The sequence below is a fragment of the Pholcus phalangioides genome, unplaced genomic scaffold (assembly GCF_987345545.1).
Source record: "Pholcus phalangioides strain wild (caught in Gottingen) unplaced genomic scaffold, Ppha-v1.0 ptg000011l_1, whole genome shotgun sequence".
NCBI lineage: Eukaryota > Metazoa > Arthropoda > Arachnida > Araneae > Pholcidae > Pholcus > Pholcus phalangioides.
The window spans coordinates 57,774,439-57,797,798 of record NW_028301604.1 but is presented as its reverse complement, the minus strand read 5'-3'; the positions used below and the strand labels follow the sequence as shown (position 1 = coordinate 57,797,798).

General features: G+C 34.8%; 1 protein-coding gene and 1 long non-coding RNA gene across 2 annotated transcripts in view; one reads left to right on the top strand and one right to left on the bottom strand.

Annotated features, from left to right (window-relative positions):
• The window catches only part of LOC149080625 (uncharacterized), a 54,475-nt gene extending 49,433 nt beyond the window's left edge, over nucleotides 1-5,042 (bottom strand). The window contains exons 1-2 of the long non-coding RNA XR_016193511.1: nucleotides 4,658-5,042; nucleotides 629-839 (exon numbers count right to left, since the gene is read on the bottom strand). This is a non-coding gene — a long non-coding RNA (uncharacterized LOC149080625). The remainder of the gene's footprint in view (nucleotides 1-628; nucleotides 840-4,657) is intronic.
• LOC149080624 (innexin unc-9-like) overlaps nucleotides 1-21,480 on the top strand; it is a 101,709-nt gene extending 80,229 nt beyond the window's left edge. Inside the window, exon 4 of the mRNA XM_089239774.1 lies at nucleotides 18,931-21,480. The gene's annotated coding sequence lies outside the window, so the exon portion shown is untranslated. The remainder of the gene's footprint in view (nucleotides 1-18,930) is intronic.
• Nucleotides 21,481-23,360: the final 1,880 nt, after the last annotated feature.

Genomic DNA, 23,360 nt, shown 5'->3' with positions numbered 1-23,360 from the left:
GTCAGAGGCGTCTTAATAATTTCGTGGCCCCTTAGCTTCGATTTTATATATTCTGTGGGAGAGGGAAATCGGCATCCTAAAATTCATACATTATTCCAAAATATACATGAATGCGAAAAATATCCATACAGAATAGAAATATAAACAAAATTAAACAAAAATTAAAAAAATGAAAATTTTGAATTAGAAAAAAATTAAATTGATCAAATAAATAGGGAGTGATAAACGGCTTTTTCCTCAGCCCTAGATCTCCAAGAAACATCTATTTTCTGGATATTATACCAAGGTGAACGCGGAAATAAAACTCATCTGGTCTCCACCGGGACTCGAACTCAGGCCCTGTTGAAAACCGGGAGAGCATGCTATTGTCTACACCACTGGAGACACCCCCCGCCTTCCTCCTTTCACGCACTGTGACGTGAGGCGCTGAAGTAAAGGCGGTAGTATCCTCTCTCCTAACTTTAAGCAAATTGATCCCAGGTGGGACGGTAGGGCGAGAGACCGATCCTTTGAGAGTTCTCACAGAGAGTTGATTTTTTCCGAGTTCACCTTGGCATAATAAGAAAATATCTGTTTCCCTGATACCCGAGCTCAGAAAAAAACCGTCTATCTCTCTCTAGTGCCTCACCTAGGTGCCATTTGCTGTAAGTTAAGAGAGGATACTAATGCCTCTGCTTCAGCGCATCGTGCGTGGAATAAGGAGGGCGCGGTCGTGTCTCCAGTGGTGTAGATGGTTGCATGCTTGTCCTGTTTGCAAGAGAGCCTGGGTTCGAGTCCCGGCGGAGATCAGGTGACTTTTTTTCTTTCTGAGTTTACCTCAGCATGATATCCGTAAAATTCTAGGAGTGGGAAAAATTCATAATTTATGAAAGAAATAATTCCAGAATCGATGAAAATTCACAATTTATGAAAGAAATAATTCCAGAACCGATGAAAATTCGAAATTTATCACAGAAATTATTATTACCGTAAGTGCGGGGCCCCCAGAACGCGGAGCCCGGTGCGGCTGCACCTGTCAACTCCTAAGGGCGGCTCTGGTTTCTATATCTGTATATTATTGAAACACCCACGGAGAGATCTAAATTAAAATAATTTCATTTTCACTAGGTTTCTGAAGAATCTTGAGTAAGGTAGCAGTTTTTTTACATGCACCTTAGGTTTTAGTTTTGATTCTTTTCTGGCGACTCGAAAGAGCATTCTTAATAATTCAGACTACTACGTCGTAAATACGTCGATATATAACGTTAAAAAAATCAAGGTATCTACTAAAAGCAAGAGATGATAACCGCGTTGGAAGGCCTTTGAGAGGATGATGATCTTTTCTGGATAACTTTTGCTTCGTCGGTGTTATTCGCAAATTAAAAGAACGGACGTGTCAAGAATGAATATTAGTTATACCATAGCATACCTGACATTCAATGAAATGAGGAATGATCTAAAAAAAAGGGGGAAAATATAGGGAGTTCCTCTTTTACCTTTCTTTGCTTTTTTGCTGAGACCTATTACTTTTCGCTTGTTTCTAAGTAAACCAAATTTTATTTTTAGAATATCTATTGTATAGTGGTTAGCAAACTACATTCCGCAAACCAGATGCGACCCACCAAAAGGTTCCATCGGGCCTGCCAAACGTGTTCCGGTAAAAAAGTATCAATACACACAACACAATAAATATCTCGGCTGACCATATTTTCTTCATAAAAATACGGAAAAGAGATGAACGGGATCCATACGGGACATCACAAGTTATCGCCAAAAAATTGTCAAATGCAAGTTGAGTTGCTAATTATAGCAGAAAAAAAATTGTCAAAGGCAAGTAAAGTTACCAATTATCGTTAAAATTGCTGGGAAATCGCTATAGTGATGGTTAGAAAGAAGCTTCCACAAGATCCAATGGGTGAAAATTTATAGTTCACCAAAAGAAACGTACATGTTATACTATTTTATATTATGACAAATATGTGAGATGAATATGTTTATATATCATATGACATAATTATGACTAAATCATGGAAAAAAATTTTAATTCTTGAGTTTAAAAGCTCATTAAAAATAAGAGAGAAAACGGAAAATTTTATAAAAACTTTGGAACGTCCAAAATTACAGAAGTGTCCCCTAAATTACGGGTCATATGATCACATTATGCATAAAAGTTTCTAGCCCGCGAGCAACAGAAATACCGCATATCTGGCCCACGGATTGGAAAGTTTCTGCACCACTGATCATTGCTTTTGACCCATGCACTAAAAGCAGACAGTTTTATGTTAGCATTACTAAAGCTGCAAAAATAAATGCTATTATCACTTCAATTTGTCTCAAAATATCTACTTAGATACATGTTGGCTTTATTGACCAAAAAATTTTCCCGAAATCATGTAATTCTATATTATTTTTAGATATCGTATTGGTATATATTAATCAATAATCACCATAATTCTTTGCCTATAATCCACAACAATGTATAACCCACACGTGAAAAATTTTTGGTAGCTTTCTGTATTGCCATAATGAAATCTTTAGGAATAGGAGGGATTGAAAGTCCCATTGTTTTAAAAAAAGTATTGAGCATACTACTCGCCTTTATACCCCATTTAACCGCAGTATGGCCTCAGATCTGGTACAGGGTTTGTGCTTTTGGAGTAGGGGAGACCGGGGCTAGTTAGTATAAGGCAGTGTTTCTCAAAGTGAGCGTCACGGCTCCTAGAGGTGTCACCAACCTTTATCAAGGGCGTCGCGGCGAACTGGAGATATTGATTTGTGTGCCTATTTATGATTTGAAGTGGTGTTTTTATAAGTGAAAATATATATCTGCTAAACTATTCTGGGGAGCCACAAAGGAACCATGAATTGGGCAAGAGAGCCGTGGGTAACAAAAGTTTGAGAACCACTGACATAAGTGGAAAGTGGATACGAAACCTCTCTTTCCCACCGCAGTAGCACTGAGTGCTAGTATCGCCATTGCCAAACCACCCGAGGGTGTTGCATCAACTATTCTAGTTTCAGTGTGATGGGCGCTTCCACAGAGGAAGGACAGCAAGTTTCCTGATTTACTGCCAGGAAAGTATTTTTTTTAACTTGAAGTTTTTTATTCTGTGAAATCAATGAACATGTTGAGGCATTTTCAACAGTTGTGATGTATACATGTGAGTACCGTATATACTCGTGTATAAGCCGACTCACTCACTACAGGACCACCAAACTCGCAATAAATCCAAAACCTGTGTATAAGCCGACCCACAAAAATCATCGCAAGGGGTGGGGGGGATTCGTACATTTTCACGCAAAAGAAGCTACAATGAAAAATGATTCAAACTGTCTAATCCATTTCTTCTTCTGATGTTCTCCAAGCTCTACATCGAAAGCCAAATACGGTGTGCTACCTTCGTTTTCATTTTCAACTGTGCTGTCTATAATCACCGTCGTCATTTTCAAAGAGGATGTAGGGCGCACAACAATACAATTATTCAATCGCTACACTTCACTCAGATGGAAGCACTACACACAACAAGCATTACACAGAAACAAACTTCACGTCATGTTCATTACACATATACACACATTCCAACATGCGCCAATTCGTTAGAAATTCCGCAGAGGAATATGGACGAGGTGCATGTATGGTTCAGTAGTCTTTAGTTTCGTCCATCGCGTTACTGATGCAATTTTTAATGGATTTGATGATGATTTCGGTGAGAACAGAATTCCACGCCTCGTGAACCCACTAGAACACTAGGTCAATGCCGGTTTAAAGAACAGTTTTTTGTTGTTTCTTTTTCGGAACTCTTTTCTATTCCCGTTCCTTAAAATCTTTAAAGTACTTGAGGATGTTCACATATAACACGTTTTTTTAAACAGAGCACAACTCAGGTATATCGCCATAGGCAATTTATTACCTGGTGAGTTGTACCGGAAGTGTAAGCGTGTGTACCTAACAGTTGAGTGCGTATCTAGTCTAGTTTTATATATGATTTTTCAGTGCTGCTATCTATATTTCAGAAGTGAAGTGAGTGATGTGTAATGTAGGCTTGTTGCTCTGTGTGGCGAGACTTTTTAACAGGAAAGTCGGCTCATATTTGCGTCTCGAAGTTGGGAAACACAGAAAAACAATTTCAGCCGACCAACGTATAATAACTGTAAAATCAATATTAGTGTACCGAGTATCAAAGCCAACGACGGTTTTTTTTTTTTTTTTTGCTTTGGTTTTAATATCATCAGTCCTGTGGGGTTTGAATAAAGAAATCATTCTACTGATTAGTGACGCCATCTAAAGTAGTCAAATGACGTCGCAAATCTAGCGTATAGCTAGCCATGCGGAGACCATGTAGCTATATGATTTGGTAAAGTGGGGGGGAGGATATGTTCTCCTCAAAAACTGGTTAGTGTATAAGCTGGCAACCCCCCCCCCTCCCCGCCAAATTAAGGAGAGAACAAATTTTCAACAAAAAAAAACTCTGCCTATACATGAGTGTATATACGGTATATATGTAAATAAATTATAAATTTTCGAAAAAGCCCTAAATATCATTTTAGATCAGTTTCACCCTATATGAAACCATAGGTTCTGTCTATGATAAGTATCTATTCGGTTGGGAAGTATATATATATTTAGTTGATATATTTACACTTTATTTACAACGGATAATATTTACATAATACGAACGGGGATGCTGGTAGAGGAAAATGTGGCCCGTGCATGATGAGACGCAGACACGCGCGTCGGTGAGTGAGACAACATCAACCATCAACAAACCGAGCCAGACGCCTTTGACTCCCGATTTCTGTTGTGATGCCACCAGCAGAAAATAGACTAATAATTATACAAGCTGAGAAGATACGCCAGCGCCATCGTGTGGACAGCACTACAGTACATCAACTAAAGATTGGTGACCCGGACGTGATGAGACGCAGACACGCGCGTCGGTGAGTGAGACAACATCAACCATCAACAAACCGAGCCAGACGCCTTTGACTCCCGATTTCTGTTGTGATGCCACCAGCAGAAAATAGACTAATAATTATACAAGCTGGGAAGATACGCCAGCGCCATCGTGTGGACAGCACTACATATATACAAGTATCAATATTTTTTTGCTTAAAAAAACTGTTATTAAAATCCCCTGTGAAACTTTTACAGCTCTGAAATATAGGTAATATTCAAAATATCCAATTACAACAAATCAACACGCACTTCCACACGCACACACACGCACAGCATTGGTCTCACCCAAATTATGCGATAACTATGACTTGTATATACAGGCTGATTATACTTTAATTAAAGTTCCCGTGCACTCTAAGTAGTTTTTTCAAAAACTGCTTATTCGAATACAGCCAAATTTTTTGGATATTTTAAAGAGACTATGGGAGTGAGATTTATAAAAATAAAAATAGTTCCATTTTTGACCACCAGGTGAGAAAGTAAGGTTTGTTAAGAAAAAACGGAATTAACTATAGGTAAACCATTTTACCCGCATTTAATGCGGTTTTTCTCCCACCTTTCCTCTGTTTTTCGAATTCGAATATCTCAGGGAATAATGTACTTAGTCTTCTTTTTTTTCTTGTTATTGGCAACAGGAGAGTCAGGGCAACAATCTTCTAATTTGGTTTTTGGGCACACTGGGACTGTATAAAAAGTTAATTTTTTTTATCTTAATAACTATGCAACCCTTAACAACATGAATGACATATCTGAGTACTACACGTTATTTGGATACTTTTTTTAATTGGAAGTATGTCTCTAGGATCAACGGTTCGTCAGTAAAATGTCATACGCCCTGTTACCTATACACCCTGTATATATAACACGTTACGATATTCGACGGTATATAGATTACGGTTTTTATTTCTCAAATACAAATACAAATACAACGCCACAACAGGCAAATTGCCCAACGAGGTGGCTGACTTAAGAACATCATGGATCCCCGAGCCCCTACCTACTACTGCTACACCACACATGCACCCCCCCCCCGCGGAACCCCCCCCCCAACGAAGCGGTACATGCGGGAATGTGCGTGTACGTGTAGTGCAACCTGACGTAAAGTTTGTTTCTGTGTAATGCTTGTTATGTGTAGTACTGTCATCTGCCCCCAGTTTTACTAACTATGAGTGAAGTGTTATGGTTGAATGATTTACCGTTGTAGGACTGTTGCTCTCTGTGGCGAGACTTTTTAACGGGGAGATCGGCTCGCATTTGCGCCTTGAAGTTGGGAACCACAGAAAACCAACTTCAGCCGACCACCACTGTGGGGTTCGAACCCGGATCCTCGCATCACGAGTCCGGCACTATAACCACTCGACCACCACAGCGGCCAATATATATGGCGGCCACCAATATAGAGTGTTAGATACCTTTTCTGAAACACGCAAGCGTTCACTGTTGTTCTACAGATATGAAATTTAAAATAATGCATTACGGTTGGAGTCTCCTGGTTGTCAAATACCCATTCTCGAACATCAACCTTGAATTCGTGCACGATAGTCTACGAATCGGGATTTCACGCTATCACTCATTAGCACGGATGCGTGAGATTACATCAGCATCACATTTTGAATGCGTGAGATGAGTGAAGAGATTACAACCAACGGAGATATTGAGGAATAACAGGATAAATTTGCCACGGATATTGATCTTGTTATTAAGCTACTAGTAATGATGTTTTCGCCATCTTCTATCCCTATCATACACAAGCTTCAAATACAAAGATAATTCAATAATAATGTTCATTTCATATTGTTTGAAAACTATATCTATTGTGATTATGATCTTTTTTCCATTTAAGGCACACTGAGATAAGTGGAACCCAATATGATTTGTAAAATTCAGTTAGCTTCTGGAAATGGTTTCTGGTGGAATTTTTCTTTTGTACTTTATTTTTCAATAAAAATGTGTTTGGTGCACTAGCTGCTCTTTCATGGTTAAGGAGTCTTCATATGGAAAAGCTAGATTTGTGATCACGTTACTAACTGTTGTGTTCTTTTCATTTAAAGCATTCTTGAAAGTGCGGATTGACGTAATATCGATATTTCAGTGTCCACTTCTTCCTTTCTTGACATTTAATCTGTCGTTTTAATAAAATTATAATATTTCTTTAGAGAAAGTATACGAATTAAGCAGGTTACGCTTTCCCGTGTTTTTCCTGTGTTGGAGCAAGCGGAACCTAACTAATTTAGGCTAGCACCGTATCTACATGCATTGGCTTTATCAATTATGGTAGGAAACTAAAGAAAAAGGTAAAGCTCCTGAATCAACACAGGCTTCTTCAATAGGCAGAAAAAATGAGTGTAGAGAAACACTGAAGAGCTTTTTAAAGATATAGTGTTGAAAACAATTCTAGAAGCAATGGTTGATGACTGGGCTCTTGTCAACCTCACAAATGAAAAATCAGTAAAGATGTTTGTTGGGCAATTAACAAAGTTACGACTCGTCGGGAATCAAAATTTGGAAGAATAATCAGTACTACATCTACCTTTCAATGGCCCAACATTTAATACAAAAGTATGATCAGAAGTCATGTGAGGTTCTGTGATTTCCTTCACCTCATCACCCAAGTTTGATAGTCTGGAAAATTCACATTTCCCTTCTCTTTTGCTTCATATTATGTCAGTTAATATTTATATGGTGGGGGGGGGGAGAGTTGATATTATTACATTATGATAAAACAAATAAAATTTCCTCGTTGGGCATTTTGCCTGCTGTGGCCTGTATTGTCGGTTTTCTACATACCAAAGTTGTTAACTAACATTTCAAGTTTTCTACATACTAAGGTTGCTTATTAGTTTTGTTTTCCAGAATAATAAAATGTTTGAGTTTTTTTATGGTTCAAATAATTATTTTTTCCCTTTGTTTAACACTTCTTTCATTTATGATCATCATTTTGTGAATGATTTTAAAGCACAATCAGCCATAGGTTCCGCTTGTCTCACTCATCGAGGCAAATAGATTTCTTCGCCAACTAAAAATAAAATAAAATTTTGAAACTGGAACACTGCGGAGAGGTTTAAAACATTAGTCTTAAAAAACAATGGTCCAAAAACCGGCTACCATAGGGGCGCGGTAGCCCAGGTCGATAAGATACTCGCCTAAAGTACCAAAGGATGTTTAGAGGTGTCGCGAGTTCGATACCCGGTTCGTCCTTGTCAGAAAACTTTCCTGACACAGGGGTGCAACAAAAATGGCGACTTGACCGCCGCAAAAAATTGCTACCGCAGGGAGCCCCTATCGAGGGGTTAGCGCACCAACCTCTCGGTGAGTATAAAAAACAAGCCTGCCATTCGGAATCGGAAATAAATTGTGGGTCCCGGTCTAATTAGTCCTCGTGTGCATAAAATGACTATGGTGTGACAAAAATGATCAACCTGCTACTATATTTTGCAGAAGTTTCGTTGACTTCTCTTACGTAGGTGCAATGTTGAAAAAAAGAATTCCCTGTACCTCAGGGTACCTTATATATGAAAATATATTTGATGTTGTCATGCACAATTTTTTTAATTCATTTAAAAATATTCAAGTATGATGCAGTACCAACTTCTGTTTAAATTCTTGAAGTTTAGAATAGTTTCTGGAATCAATTAGACATACCCAGATGATGATTAAATGCAAAACTCAAGTTTTATTATTCGTGACTAATTATCATGAGAGAAGATTCATCTACCCTTATATGAGGCCCTGATCGTGCATGAGGCGGATAAAACGAATTTGACGCTAGTTCCGCACCCGCAACACTACGCAGCTCCGAGTAGCTTGAAAACTTGTTTTCAAGGTGTGGACTTAAGGGATTTCGACAGATTTTGCCGAAAAAACAATATTTTTGCTTGACTTATTGATAGAAGCGTAGTGTTGCGGGTGTGGAACTGGCTTGAGAGCTTTACCTCCGCAAAGAAGTAATGACAATTTTAGCTGAAATTGACGAGTATTAACAAGCAGTCATTGTCTCGTTAAATAAATACCCGAGTTGGGTATTTTTAAAAATAAAAATACATTGAACTTTCAATTTTATAAATTGTGATACTGCATGCAATAATTATTTTTCAAAGTGAAAGCATACCTATACACTATATTTTTACGGCATTCAAAATTTAAACAAAAAATAATTGCGTTGGAATTTAAAATTAAGGATATAAATCGTACAGAAAAATAATGAAAGGTTATTTTAAGGCAAAAATAAAAAAAATATACTTGCTATCAAAAATGTAAATGTGATACAACTTTCTCATTGCAGTCTTCAAGTCATCAGGCATACACCGTTATAAATAAAAACAAATCTTTCGTTCTTGAAGTTCCCGAAGACTTAGCTTTGTTCGTGTATTTTCTGCAGCAATAAACAGAGTATTTTCTTCAGGAAAAGTTTTTGGAACGAAGCCTGTTTTTTCATCCCGTTTTTAAAAGCACTTTAAAAACTTACGAAGTATAATAACAAGAATAAAAGAAAACCACATTTATAGCTTGATGAGAGTTAAACGTATCTGCTTTAATGTATTGAATAAAACATGAAGCCAACATTATGTCAACTCCGTATGACTAAACTACTTTTGAATTAATGCTTTAGAGATTCTCTGTCTTTGGTCAATTAATCATTTTAATATACTTCTTGACGTTTCAATAAAGCTTTTAAATTTTTAAAGTAGAAATCCACAGCTTTGTTCCAAGTTTCTACATTTTGTGTCTGTCTTGGTCGATTTCTGCGTAATCTCTTACAATTTCGCGAAAACCAGGGGATACGTATGAAGCCTGGTCGTTTACGTGTAATTTCCTGTCATTAATTATTCACATTATCTTCAAAGAATTTTAACCGATGAATCTCAGTTTCGATCTCAAAAACCACTATAATTAATGCGGCTTCACGGACTTATTTTCACTGATTCTCATTTCTTGCAAATTATGTGTAAAAGTATTAAATTCTTGCTGGAGATCCTATCGTCTCGAGATATATGATGAATGAAATAAGAGGGGCGATAACGGGGCAAAAACGGCTTTTTTCCTTCGAAAATGAAGACGGCATACATACGGTAAAACAAATAAATATTATCAAATGTAATTGCTTCAAATTAGGCTCTTTTCAAACGTTATATACATAACTAAAGATAAAAAGATTGGTTATTCGTTATTACTTCGGTTGTCTAATTCTTTAATTTTTGACTTCATTTTCATCGAAGTTTCTCTGAAAAAAGGGAAATACTTTTCCATGTTGTAAATATCCGAAATGTTCATTTTTCAATATCAAATTATAAAACATATTGCTTTTATTTAGATTGAAACCAATCCTCCTATTTTCAATATAATGCAAAAAAAATATTATATTTTTTTACTACACAATAACATTTTTGGGTACTTTATACTTCTATATACGAGATGAAATTTTCAAACAAATGTCCATCAAGTCAATGGCAAATACAAAATTCCACTTTTCTTTAAATTTTTATGCGGGACAAAACTTGCGTAATTGCACAATTCTTCTACTCCGGCTGACGAGTAAAGACGAGAAATGCTATATATCCTAAGATCCTACGTGGAAAAAGAAATAAACGGAAATGGAAACATCCTCTTCCATCCACCGTGGCATTTATTGCCACGTGAAAAAGGCTACAAGTCCAGATGGATGTTCTCAAAAGAGAAGCGATCTCTCTTGGAAAGATTTGCACCTCACTTTACTTGCTGTGAAAGTAATTGCAACAATAAAATGTGAGAAGACATAAAATGTAGTACAACGCCTGCTGAAAACTTTTCGAATAAACTAAATTTTCCTTCTCGTTTTCTTAGATGAGATTTTTTTACTCATAATTCCATCTGCCAAGCTTCGGCTATCCCATTGTTTGCTTTTGTCAATGGCTTTCGTAAACTAAGGTTGATAGCTTAAAACAACGTTTCTCAACCTTTTAACCCCAAGGACCTGTAAACTGTCTGAAACATTTCTACTGACCATTATGAATAGTGTCAATTTATGACTCGTATTTTACGGTGTATATTTCTGGTTGGACTGACTCTTTTTCATACAATCGTCCCGTTCTTTCAACTAAGCTCATTTTAATCTGTTACCGTCACTGAAATTATCAATGAAGATAATTTTCATAACTTTATAAACTACGTTATATATGGTAATTATGACTATAAACATGAATATTCACATAACACATATTTGTGTTATGTGAATATACACTTTATGAATATTACACACTTTATTTTTCAATTTTTCTTCGGGGAACTGCATTTCAACTGCAATTTCCAGTATCCCCTTCAGTTGCCTACCATTGGTGATTTTTTTAACAATAACTGATTTTCCGGCTTATAACAACGTATTCGAGATCCCAATTTTAGATTTTTTTCCCTTTATGAAATATGATCACCAGTTATTTTAACGCGTTTTTTCGTAAAATATATTTCTTTACTGTGGTTAGCCACAATCCTTAATTTCAGTAACTTCAGCGGTAATTGGCAAATTCATTAAGCATTGCAAGTTTTGGCGACAATTAATGATATCCCGTGTATACGATGGCAATTTCCCGTATTATTCTTGATGAAATACCGTCACTCAAAGTGTATGAGAGTCTAGTTTTTTATTTCAATCCAAGAAGGTATTACTAATATCAGTTTCACACAATCGATAATTTTTCATTCAATTAAAATAAAATAATCAAGTCTGCCTGCGGACCAGCTTTACCATCGCCACGGACCATAGGTTGAGAAACGCTGGCAATATAAATTGGTTTGTTAAAAATTGCTGACCGGTTATTTTTTTCATAAAAAAAAAACAACTTTTCTTCATGAAGTAAAGTTTATATATTCACTGCATTGACACGAGTGCTCTTCGTTAACTTTACAGTACTTTTTTTTTTTGGAAAAAAAATTCAAATTTTTTGGGAAGAGTCTTGAACCAAAGGAAAAAAATCTCTTCAATCCGCAGTGCCACTCTCGTTATCCTAAAAGTACTTGAGTTAAAGTGCGCAACGCCGTCGCTATCACTTCCACTCACTGAGGATAGAGTGGGTTTAATAAGGACGAAGAGTAAGAAAAAATAACCGGAGTAAAAGTATCCTGTTAAAACACGATCTTTTCTATAAATTCAGTTTGAATGGGATTGATTTTCTGCCAGCGGTCCAAAAAAGTTCATGGGTCTTCCTACTTTAGGTGAAATGTGCTCCCTATTTCTAGTTGAATTGGAGATGGAAGTTCCAAGAAACGAGTTTTGTTGTGATCCTTTTTTTCTAGAACCCGATTTTAAGAACGGCACAGAAAGCTGGAAAAAATAAGAAAATAAAAAGGAGAAGCACTTAATGGAAAGTTGAAGAGAACGGCGGACTCGAATATTAAGATAACGCGATATTCCTATTGATCAGCGTGTGGAAAATGATTGTATTGTTTTTGTAAGCTTCAAAAGAAATACTATAATAATAACGCTTGCTCACTTGTGAGGGTTGTATCCAAATTTAAATTTAGTTACCAGACCGAAAAGAAAACTTATGTTTGCATTAGGTTTACTGATTCAAAATGTATGAAAGTTACAATGTTTTAAAAGTAAACGCGCGTAAATTCATTATGTATACTTCATAAATGTGCCCATTAATTTGCATTTCAAAATTTGTTCAACTGTAAAATAACAGTTGAGGTTGTTTAAATAACCTGAGGAAAAAAAACCGTTTGAAATAAAGTTGACCGTGAAGCTAAAAGTTATTCGATAAAGTCATTTCAATATATATATGTAAAATTATAGTTGGGATGTATACAGGGTGATTCCATAATTTCCCTTGTCCCATTTTACTCGAGAATCGTTGAATTTAGAGGCATACTTCCAATTAGAAAAAGTATCAAAATAACGTGTAGAACTCGGATACATCAGTCATGTTGCAAAGAATTATATACAGCCGATCCCGCTTATAAGGTTCCCACTTCTAAAATTTCCCGCTTAGTACGACTTATTTTCCTGGTCTCAACTCTAAGACATTAAGATTTCCCGTTTAAAACGTTTTCCAGCTTACAAGGTTTTTCCGTAAAAGCTTTTTGGAAAACGTTATTAGCGGGATCCACTGAAGTGAATAAAATATAAAAAATAAATTTTGATTAAAAAAAAAACCCTTGTCCTCAAAAGCCCAATCAAAAAATTGTTGCCCTGTCTCTCCCGAGGCCAAGAAAAAAATTACATGCTTCTAAGTGCAATATTCGCAGAGATATTTGAATTCAAGAAACGTTGAAAAATAACAGCATAAAGCAACGTTCGTTGAAGTGTGCGTCCTTGCTCCTAGGGTCAACCTCTGTCGGGGGCGTCGCGGCGAGCTGGAGATATGGATTTGTGTGTGTCTATTTATGGTTCCAAGTCTTTCTATTATAAGGGAAAGCATCTGCTAAACTATTCCTGGGGGCCGCAGATGAACCATAAATGGCGCAAGGAAGCCGCAGGTGTCAAAAGTTTTAGAACCACTGGTATAAAGTAACAGTTAACACTTCTTTTTCTCATGTATGCCGTTCATTCCCGTTTTTTTCAATTCAAATATCTCAGCGAATATTCCCCTTGGAAACGTGGAAATTTTGTTGGCTTCAGGAGGGACTAGGTAAAAACTTCCTATAAATAGGTTTTTGAGCACAGATCGTCCATTTAAAAATTTAATTTTTATATTTCAATAACTATATATATATGCAACCCTTTGCAACATGAATGACTTATGTAAGTTCTACACGTTATTTTGATATATTTTCCAATAGGAAGTATGTCTATAGGACCAACCGTTTGCCAGTAAAATACCGTACGCCCTATTACCTATGCACCCTGTATAAGATGCATTTGTTGTTCAAATGCAAAATTGACAAAGCACCTAACTAAAAACTAATAACTCAAAAACATATTTGATAGGGTGCACTGCCATGCACTGCATGGTTTGGAATTCACAGAACATACTCAGTCTGAGACATAGATCAGATCAGTATAGGAGAATGTTTTCAAGTGACAGTGACATGCGAAATGACGCTATGGTAGTCGAGTGATCATAGTGACGGACTCGCATCGCGAGTACCCGGGTTCGAACCCCACTATCACCATAGTGGTGGTCGGCTGAAGTTGGTTTTCTGTGGTTCCCAACTTCAAGCCTTCTGAAATATGGCAGCACTGAAAAATCAAACACAACACTATATATGCACTCAGAGTGTTAGGTACACAGTTGCACTTCCGGGACAACTCACTAGGTAGTACATCGCCCATAAATGATGATAGGCCTGAGTTGTGCGCGGTTTGAAAGAAAATGACATGCGAAAGTTGCATCCCATCACTATATATGCTGAAACCACTCTTCACAATTCTGAAATTATTTCTTGCAGTAATTCTGTAACCAATTTTTCATTAATTATAAATTTTTATTAATTTATAATTACTTTATTAAATTATATTCTTTTTAATAATTATAAAATTATTTCTCTCATTAAGGTTTTCTCAGCATTTTTGTAAATTCTGTAATTACAGTCTACAAGGTTTTTCTAACATGGAGCAATTTAGCTGTTTTTAATTAATTTTTCAGTGTTGATTCCAGATCTGACTTTAAAAATTGGTCATCACGTCTAGTTTTTTGTTATATAGTATTTAGTTTAGAATATTTTTCAAAATTTACATGCTTAGGCAATACATGTGAAATGATACTAGAAATCATATTTCTAATTTTTGTCATCCAAAACTTGGGGAATGGCAACACTAATGTTATCTCTAATTGCAACCAAATTCTTCAATCAATCATTTAATCATTTTTGTCGCACCACGGTCATTTTGTGCACACGAGGGCTAACAATTTAACAATCTGCACCGGGACCTACAATTTATTGCCGATTCCGAACAGGCTTGTTTTTTTTTATACTTATTGAGAGGTTGGTGCACTAACCCCTCGACGGGGGACTCCTTACCAAATTCTTCTTTTTTTAATTGAAAAAGGAACACGGACTTTGTGTTTATGTACAACCATTTAGTCAAAAAATGGAGCTAAGTCAATATCGCAGGTGCATTTAATGTTCGAAATAAGTTTTGCTGCCACCACTTCACATTAAAATGGGGCTAATCAGAGATATACGCTCGGGGGTGGGGGGATTGTGCCCCTCCCAAGACGATCAAAAATTAATATTAAAAATATTTTTTAATATATTTTTGTAAAATAATAAAATATTGAAAGACAAAATACCTTTATTAGCTATTTTAATCAATTTCTGGTAACTTAAACGTTTTTTGAAGGTTATTAACTAAAAATTTATCTGAAAGAAATCCTTGTGACCCCCCCCCCACCCCCATCAAACCTTTTGTGACCCCTCCGAAGTCGATTCTGCATACGCCCCTGGGTCCTGGGGCCGATGGAAAACATTATGAAATGTATGAACAAATCTGGCCCAGGTTTCTCACACCTAAAAGAAAAATTTTCCGAAATTAAATGGGGAAAGACAAGAGATATTTGTGTCCTCAAATAAGGAAACTATCGAATGATTTTGTTTTCACATACAACTCGCTGCATGAAAATAATTCGCATCTGTAATGAAGGGGTTTTTAGGGAACCATAAAAAGGAAAACTGAAACCCCTTGTTCAACACCTGCTCTGGTCATTTTTTTTATTTGCAAAAAACAGATGTACAATGCACTTTAAAGACAAAACCACATAGAATAGACAAGACATGAACACATATATAAGCATATTGGTCCCCAAGAGACACAGCGTCCTTCCAGGCAGCCCTATGAAATAAATTGTTGTATTTTACCGCTATTTTCTCAAGAATCATATGCTGTGTTGGTAAATGAATTGTACGAATAAATAGTAATTTTTGTACGAACAGAGCAAGGTATTGAATGACTCCAGAAATCCATTTTTAATTTTTCCCCTGATAACTTGAAAGGTGTCAGTGATGAACAAAGAGAAAGGTTCCACCAAGACATCCGAAGTATGGAAGAGGCAAGTGGGACCCTTCAATGATGAATGATTGCTTGTGGTTTTTAGCAGAAAGAAGGCAACACGATATATAAGAGAAAGAAATGAATTATTTTTATAAAATACTAGAAAAATGGGCATAAATTTCTTTTTGTGTATGTATACACATGTGTAATCTATGGATATTATATATATGAAAAAATTGTTTTTGCTATTTCATGTATAATAACGTACGAGTATGGTGAAATAACTATCGTAAAAAATGTATTATAGTTTGTTGTTAAGATTATGTGCCACTTATATCTCCATTTTCAAGATGTGTAAGTTTATCATTGTGCATACGTATTTCAAAAAATGACCACCCCCAAAATTAGTCTAAAAACTTATTCCACTCATGTTAGAAAAAAAAAGTTAAAAATTGTTGACCAGTGCTTATGTGTACACTTTGAATTCTGAATGTGGTCACCGAATTCGTTACGACGGCCCTTTTAATGTATCAAATGCACAGCATTACTATTGAATCTGGAAAGTATCTCTCACAGTTCTAAATATACAGCAGTACAGATTTCAGTATAACCAGATTCTCTTTAACATTTTTTTTTAGAATTTAATCGTTTTTCTATGTAAAATAACTACGTATTTCCTAAAAATGGGCCACAGCAAAAAGCTCAGGGTGGCCACATATGTTCCAAGAGCCATAGGTTGAAGACCCCTGTGCTAGAATCAATGGTTCGTCAGTAAAATGTTGCAATGACAATTATGGAATCACATTTGATCATTTTTGTCACACCACAGTCATTTTCTGCACACGAGGGCTAATTAGACCGGGTCCTACAATTTATTGCTGATTTCAAAACCAGCCTTCTTTTTTTTATAATCACTGACATGTTTGCGCATTAACCCCTCGGTGTGATACTCCCTGCGATAGCACTGTTTTTTTGTGGTAAGGATAGTTTCCGACAAAGATGAACCGGGTATCGAACTCGCGACACCTCTAAACATTCTTTGGTACTTTAGGCGAGTATCTTATCGACCTGGGCTATTACGCCCTTATTATAGAATCGCCTTCTATATTATATCATGTACACGATTTTAAAACTTTGAGTGGCAATTAGAAATGACTAAATCCCCCATTCAAAATGTCATATTTTTTTAGTAAAGTAAGCTTTCTTCTGATTTTCAGCGGTTGCAAACTAAAAGGGATACAGGGAAATGTTTTGCATTGAGAAATCAACTTTACAAAATATCTGTTTTTGTGAATGCTGAAATAAGAGGCTTTTATAGAGCCCAGATGTCTCGTCGTTGCCGCTTCAAGGGTTAATTGTTTGATTAAAATAGATGTAGAGAGGGATAGACGGCTTTTTCTCAGCCCAAGATAAAAAAAAGCCGTCTATCTCTCTCTAAACTGTCCCACCTGGGGGCTATTTCCTGAAGTTAAGAGGTTACTAGTCTCTGCTTCAGCGTCTCACGCCACAGTGCGTGAAATAAGGAACACAGGGTAGTCTCCCGTGGTGTAGATGATAGCATGCTTGCCCGGTATGCAAGAGGGCCTGGGTTCAAATCCTGGAGGAGACAAGGTGACTTTTCTTTCCGCGTTCACCTCAGCATAATATCTAGAAAATATTTGTTTCCTTGATAAAATAGGTTTATTTAATTATTAACTTAACACAAGGTAGAAGCGTAACGATGAACCTCTCTTTATATAAGTACTTGAAGCTTCATTGGCAAAAAAAAATTTCATTCGTTTGTATTTGTGCTTACTGAGATAAATATTCATCGATAAAACATTTCAATACAGAGATAAAAATAAAAAAAACAAGTTAATCTCTGACTCAATTTTCTTTCGTGAGCATTTTTCCTCGAAGGCACAAATTTGAGTTGGGCATTGGAACCCGTATGATTAAAAATTGACAGTACCGAATGCTGCAGACAATTGTATTACTTTATTTACAATTATTATTGTGTTATTATTTAATTATTGTATTACAATTATTATTGTATTATTATTTAATTATTGTATTATTATTTAATTATTGTATTATTATTTAATTATTGTATTACAATTATTATTGTATTATTATTGTATTATTATTTAATTATTGTATTGTTATTTAATTATTGTATTACAATTATTTTAGTAGAATGTTTGCAGTAGCATAAAAGTTTGTTATATCGAAAAGGATGAACTTTAATAAGACATAAATAAAAGAATGACCATGTTTAAGTGTTTTATTATCACATTTTTTCAAATTCCCAATACGACAACAAGAAGTATTTTCAATGGATAAAATACAGCTTCAAATAGAAAAAAAAAAATGGATATACCAAGAAAATAGGCATTCCTCGTATCGTGTACGTTTGTTGTAATACTTCACAGAAGTTACTGATGTCAAATTAAAAAAAAAAAAAAGGAATTCACAAAAATGCCTCACCAAATTCAGCATTCTATTGATTTGGAAGGAATGATTTCCTTCCAAACTTTTTTCCCCTACAAACGAAAACCAAACCCAAGCTCTGTCAATTTTTAGATATCTGGAAATCATTCTGTAGGACTTATGGCAATGCTGATATTAAATAGGTTTCTAAAGGAAATAAAACATGAAGAATGGTGGAATGAGAAACATTTATTACAGATAAATATCATCACATTTTTTATATAGTTAGTGTTGTTGGTTCAAAACTGAACGTATAAAGAAGTAGAAAAGAACTAAAATAAATATTAAAACTATATCAACTTATTATGGAATGCAATCAATTCTCAGGATTCATTGATCGTTTTATTATATTCTTTGAAGTTTCGGTCATTCCCATAAATAGTGTAAATAGGTTCAAACGAGTTCTTGTTCATGATTATTGCTTTCATTTACTATGTACATAATTTCCATCTTATTTCAAAATTTGCATGAAAAGGAGGTTGGGGTAATATGTGTTTTTCTGGTATGCTTTGCTTACCCTTTTTTTTTTTGCATTTTAGTTCATTTACACTATTTTCTTTGTAATATAAATATATTTGTTTCAATCTTTTTTCCTTAATATCTTACTCTTTTTTTTCAGATCAGATCACACGCGCTGTGAATCTGTGTACCGTATCAACTTGCTTTTCCCAAGAGGATCAAAACTTTATACAATATAACCAACAAACAAGAGTGCCTATACGCCTCATGACCAAATGGGAATACAGCAGTTATGCGAACAATAGAAAGGTGCATGGATTCTTCTATGAAACATTTACAACTGCCACTGATTTTCATTACTCCTGTACAACAAATCATATTTTTGTTCTAAATTTGAAACCGCAAGTGATATTCCACCACAAAAAAAAGTAAGGTAATATTCATTTTCACTTGAGATCGAGTTCTCAGAGATATATGCCTCACTGGAAAAGGGAAGTTTTATAGCAGAATGTGGTAGCAGAAAAGCTATAAAAATGGTAAGTTCCTATCAAAAAAAAAAAAGAAATTAGTAAACATCACATGTCGTTTAAAACGTGGGTAGGAACACTTGGTTAATCTGTTGGGAACTTCATATTACGCCGTTGAAATGTCGACATGAACTTCAGCCAATCGTTCATCATCAGCTAATTTATATTGTTGACAGTTTCTATTTTGAACTATTATGTATATATTTTTGCTTTTATTTGTATTGACCGTCTGTAGCTCAGTATTCGTAAAGCACAATGGGATAGAAGAGACATACGCGATGAAGAGAAATCCAAGCAATTCTGGCCCGTGCCTTATGGGTAGTAGGAAAAGAATCCGAAAGAGTTTCTCTGAGCATAAAAGCTGTAAATTTCTACGGCTTCGGTGAACTGATAAAAATGATATCCTGCATAAAAAAACAAAAAAAATTCTGCTTGGAAGCTTAATTAGTCGATTACCATCAAGTGCAATTTGGGGCAAACCTCGAAAAAACCAAAAAGAAAAAAACTAGCTACGATGAGAAATGACAAGTGAAAAGTACATATTCATTCCGCGGCACTTTTTAGAAAATGATGTGAAAAATTTCACGAAAGCTTCGTATTTCTAGGAGATTGTTAATGCTAGATCAAGTGGAATCATAAACGGATAAGAACTCAATTCACCCGATATTGGATTACTGTGAAGTTACTTTATCGTTTTTCGATAGTGATCTGAACATTCAGATGTGGATCAACGCAATATGTGTTATCAAGTGCTAAAGTGTAAGTTCAGTTTGTGAATTCTGACACGGGTGCATGTGCCACGGACTAATGCGGCTGTTTGAACCTAGACTTGACGATAACTGTAGAAAATTTGATGTGTGGCGCGATCGTGCAGCCGTGAAAGAAAACTTCAGCAAGAGCCGCTTTTAAAAATGTAAATAAGCACCGATTTCAAAGGTGCAATTAGGTCAGAGCACCTCTGAATTTCTGAGCACAGAAAAATTCAGAATCATTTTTATTTTCACTTATGTGTAACCGGCCAATACTTATAACGTTTAACACATTTTGCTTGCTACTCTTTTTTTCTTTTTTTTTATGGATTATTCAGTAAATATTATGTAATTGAGAACAACATTTATTCATCGCTGAAACGACACGTAGATGAATAAATGAGTCGAGCAAAAGGAAGACAAAACATGCGTTACGAGAAGAGAAAAGCTCTCTCCATTCAAGTTCGATGAAATAACAGAGAAAAAATAATGCATAATTCAGGTCTTTCTTTTTTTTATTTTTCATGAAATATGAATTTGATAAAAAAAATGAACGCTGACTTGAAGACGAAGAAGCTTTTAGTCTGTTGAGCTTCCAGGATTTCTTCTATCTTACATATGAAATTGCTATTCACATTCATATTTCAATCGTCGTACATATGGTAATTCAGAAATTGTCTAAATTACCTCACAAATTATTTAAACTTATATTTTAATTTTCTTTACTATTTGTCTTTTGCACCTACACATATCTGAAACAAAAGCAATAAAATATGTTCGGATATCAAAGATAGTAAAATTTATGATATTTGAATGTGATTGGTACCTTGAGATATAAGTGTTGATTTTCAGCTTATATATGCGGTGCATATTTATTTTATTTATGAAAATAATTTCGAGCGCACATAGAATGTAAGAAGACATAATGAAATCTTACGGACAGTGCGACGTGTAAATATTTCTTTTAGTTGCCTTCATCTTCAATGAAATGCGCCTAGTCACACGTGCACAGTCTTATTTATTTCGATTTCAACGTTTTAATGTGGGAAATATGTCTTTTTCAGTATTTTCACACGTGGAATTTCATCCTTGGTAAGAGTTAATAAAATACTGTATGTAAATTAAATGACCAATAAAACATTTTTTTTTTGTTTTCTAAATAATATATTGCCGTTCGTTATGTTACGATTATGACTCGATGGCAGAAAAAAGTTATTATTCAGATCATGCGCTATGATTTTACTAATGTTTCCTAATGACAAAATATTAAACATAATATTTTTTTTCACAATGATGACCGTCAATGACAACTAAGTTCACTTGAATTGACTGAAAATTATTAGAAACAATATCTGACAAAATTACGAGTTTACCAACATAAAAACACAATTGTTTCTACGGAAAACAATGCATTTTTTTTTGTTTATATTCTTAAGAAGGTAAAACATTTATGTTGAAAAGATATAATAGATTTTTTTTACAGAAACTGTTATGGCGATATTATAAGTATTTTACTTCAAGTAAAATTGCATTTGATGAAAAATTGGCATTTATAAATAAAACAAAATTGCGCATACATGGTATGTTTATTTTCCAATAATATAATATTTATTGTGAGAAAGTAAATATATATATAAATATAAATATATCGGTTCACTGTGTGTGACGAAACAGTACTTATTTAAAAAAAGCTTTGATTTTCATGCCAGAGGAAGTCCTTAAATATAGCCATATCTATTTATCTTCGTATTAATAACAAAGCATATGAATTAATAATTATTTGACTCAACTTATTATGGCGTATTGAAATATTTGAAGGAAACAGGAAAACGGAAGAAAATTCTTTCACAAAAGATTTTCGAAAATTATTCATAATTTTATTTCATTTCTTTGTTAGACCACTCGTGTTCCATATCCACAAAACTTGTTACAACGGATTATGATAAAATTTGTTCACATATATTTATTTCATGATATTTTGTATAATGAAGAGTGATGTGAAAAAATGACAAGAAGTATGTGAAATCTGCCACTCAAAAACTAGTGTGTAGACGTGATTCTTGATTACAGTGAATTTCTAAATATCATACGTTGTGAAAAATATATATAAATTATATATATTACAGTATATATACATATAAAATAAATGAATATATAAATATATATATATATATATACACATGCATTTATGCGCACATATAAGCTTATGTAAATATAAATTATACCAACTATAAATAAAGTATTCTGAAAACAAATTCTGTGAATGAGTATTTGAAATGTAGTACGTAATGAAAACACCAACTATATATGAAAATTATGTTTTTTATAATTAAAATTATATATAATGTTGTTTCAATAATAAACTTATTGTTTAAACTTTCCCACATTTTTTTTTTACATATTTTTCTTCTCAATAAAAATTTGTAACAGTGTATAAGTTTTTATCATCATAAACATTTATTGTATCATGAACATTTCGATCATTTTATTTCCTCGTTTTTATCCTCATGATTCTTAGTTTAACCAAAAAACTTGTAAACATGTAGTACACGAAGCACCGTGAACGGGTAACTGAAATTTATGAAGGATTCTTTGGTACCAAGTTTTCCTAATTTAATGTACACTGAAGTGCCAGAAAAATTGTTACAGTTAGAATTCCATTATAATGTTCCTCGTTATAAGATGGATCAAGCACATCGGGACATTACATAGTCCCGTTATATTATTGAATTTAGAAAATCCACTTCTAAATATAACGTTTCGCGGTCAGGTTACAGTGCAGAATAAACCATGCCCCCCCCCCCCCAACACAACCGTGATAAGATGAGGATTTGGTGCATACCAGTCTAATGCTTGGTTTCCACATTGGAGTGCAGACCTAAAGAAATACACCGAAGCATGGATTTTAGAAGCTTGTGAAAGTATTCAGTAGGCGCTTCGTCTCGTAATGCCTGTAGAGCGGTCCTCAGTTCGTGACCTAAACTCAGATAAGCATCTTTCAAACCATGACTGTGTCATTCTAGAATTTGTGTAATGTGCATTTTAGAATGAAAGCATAACATGAATGGATGTAACGCATCAGAAAGAATGCGCACATAGCTCACGTTAAACCAGGGGTGCCACAAGTGGCAAGCCATGGTATCAAGATTAGCACGCGAACGCTTTTTAAAAATTAGAAAAATTCTATTCAATTTTTCATTCAAAGAAATTCTCTCCAACTTTTAAACAATAATTTCCTTATGGATGATGGTCTTTTAGGCTGTCAAACCTATACTTAGTACAATGTGGGCACTCTTAAAATAATAATTATGTGA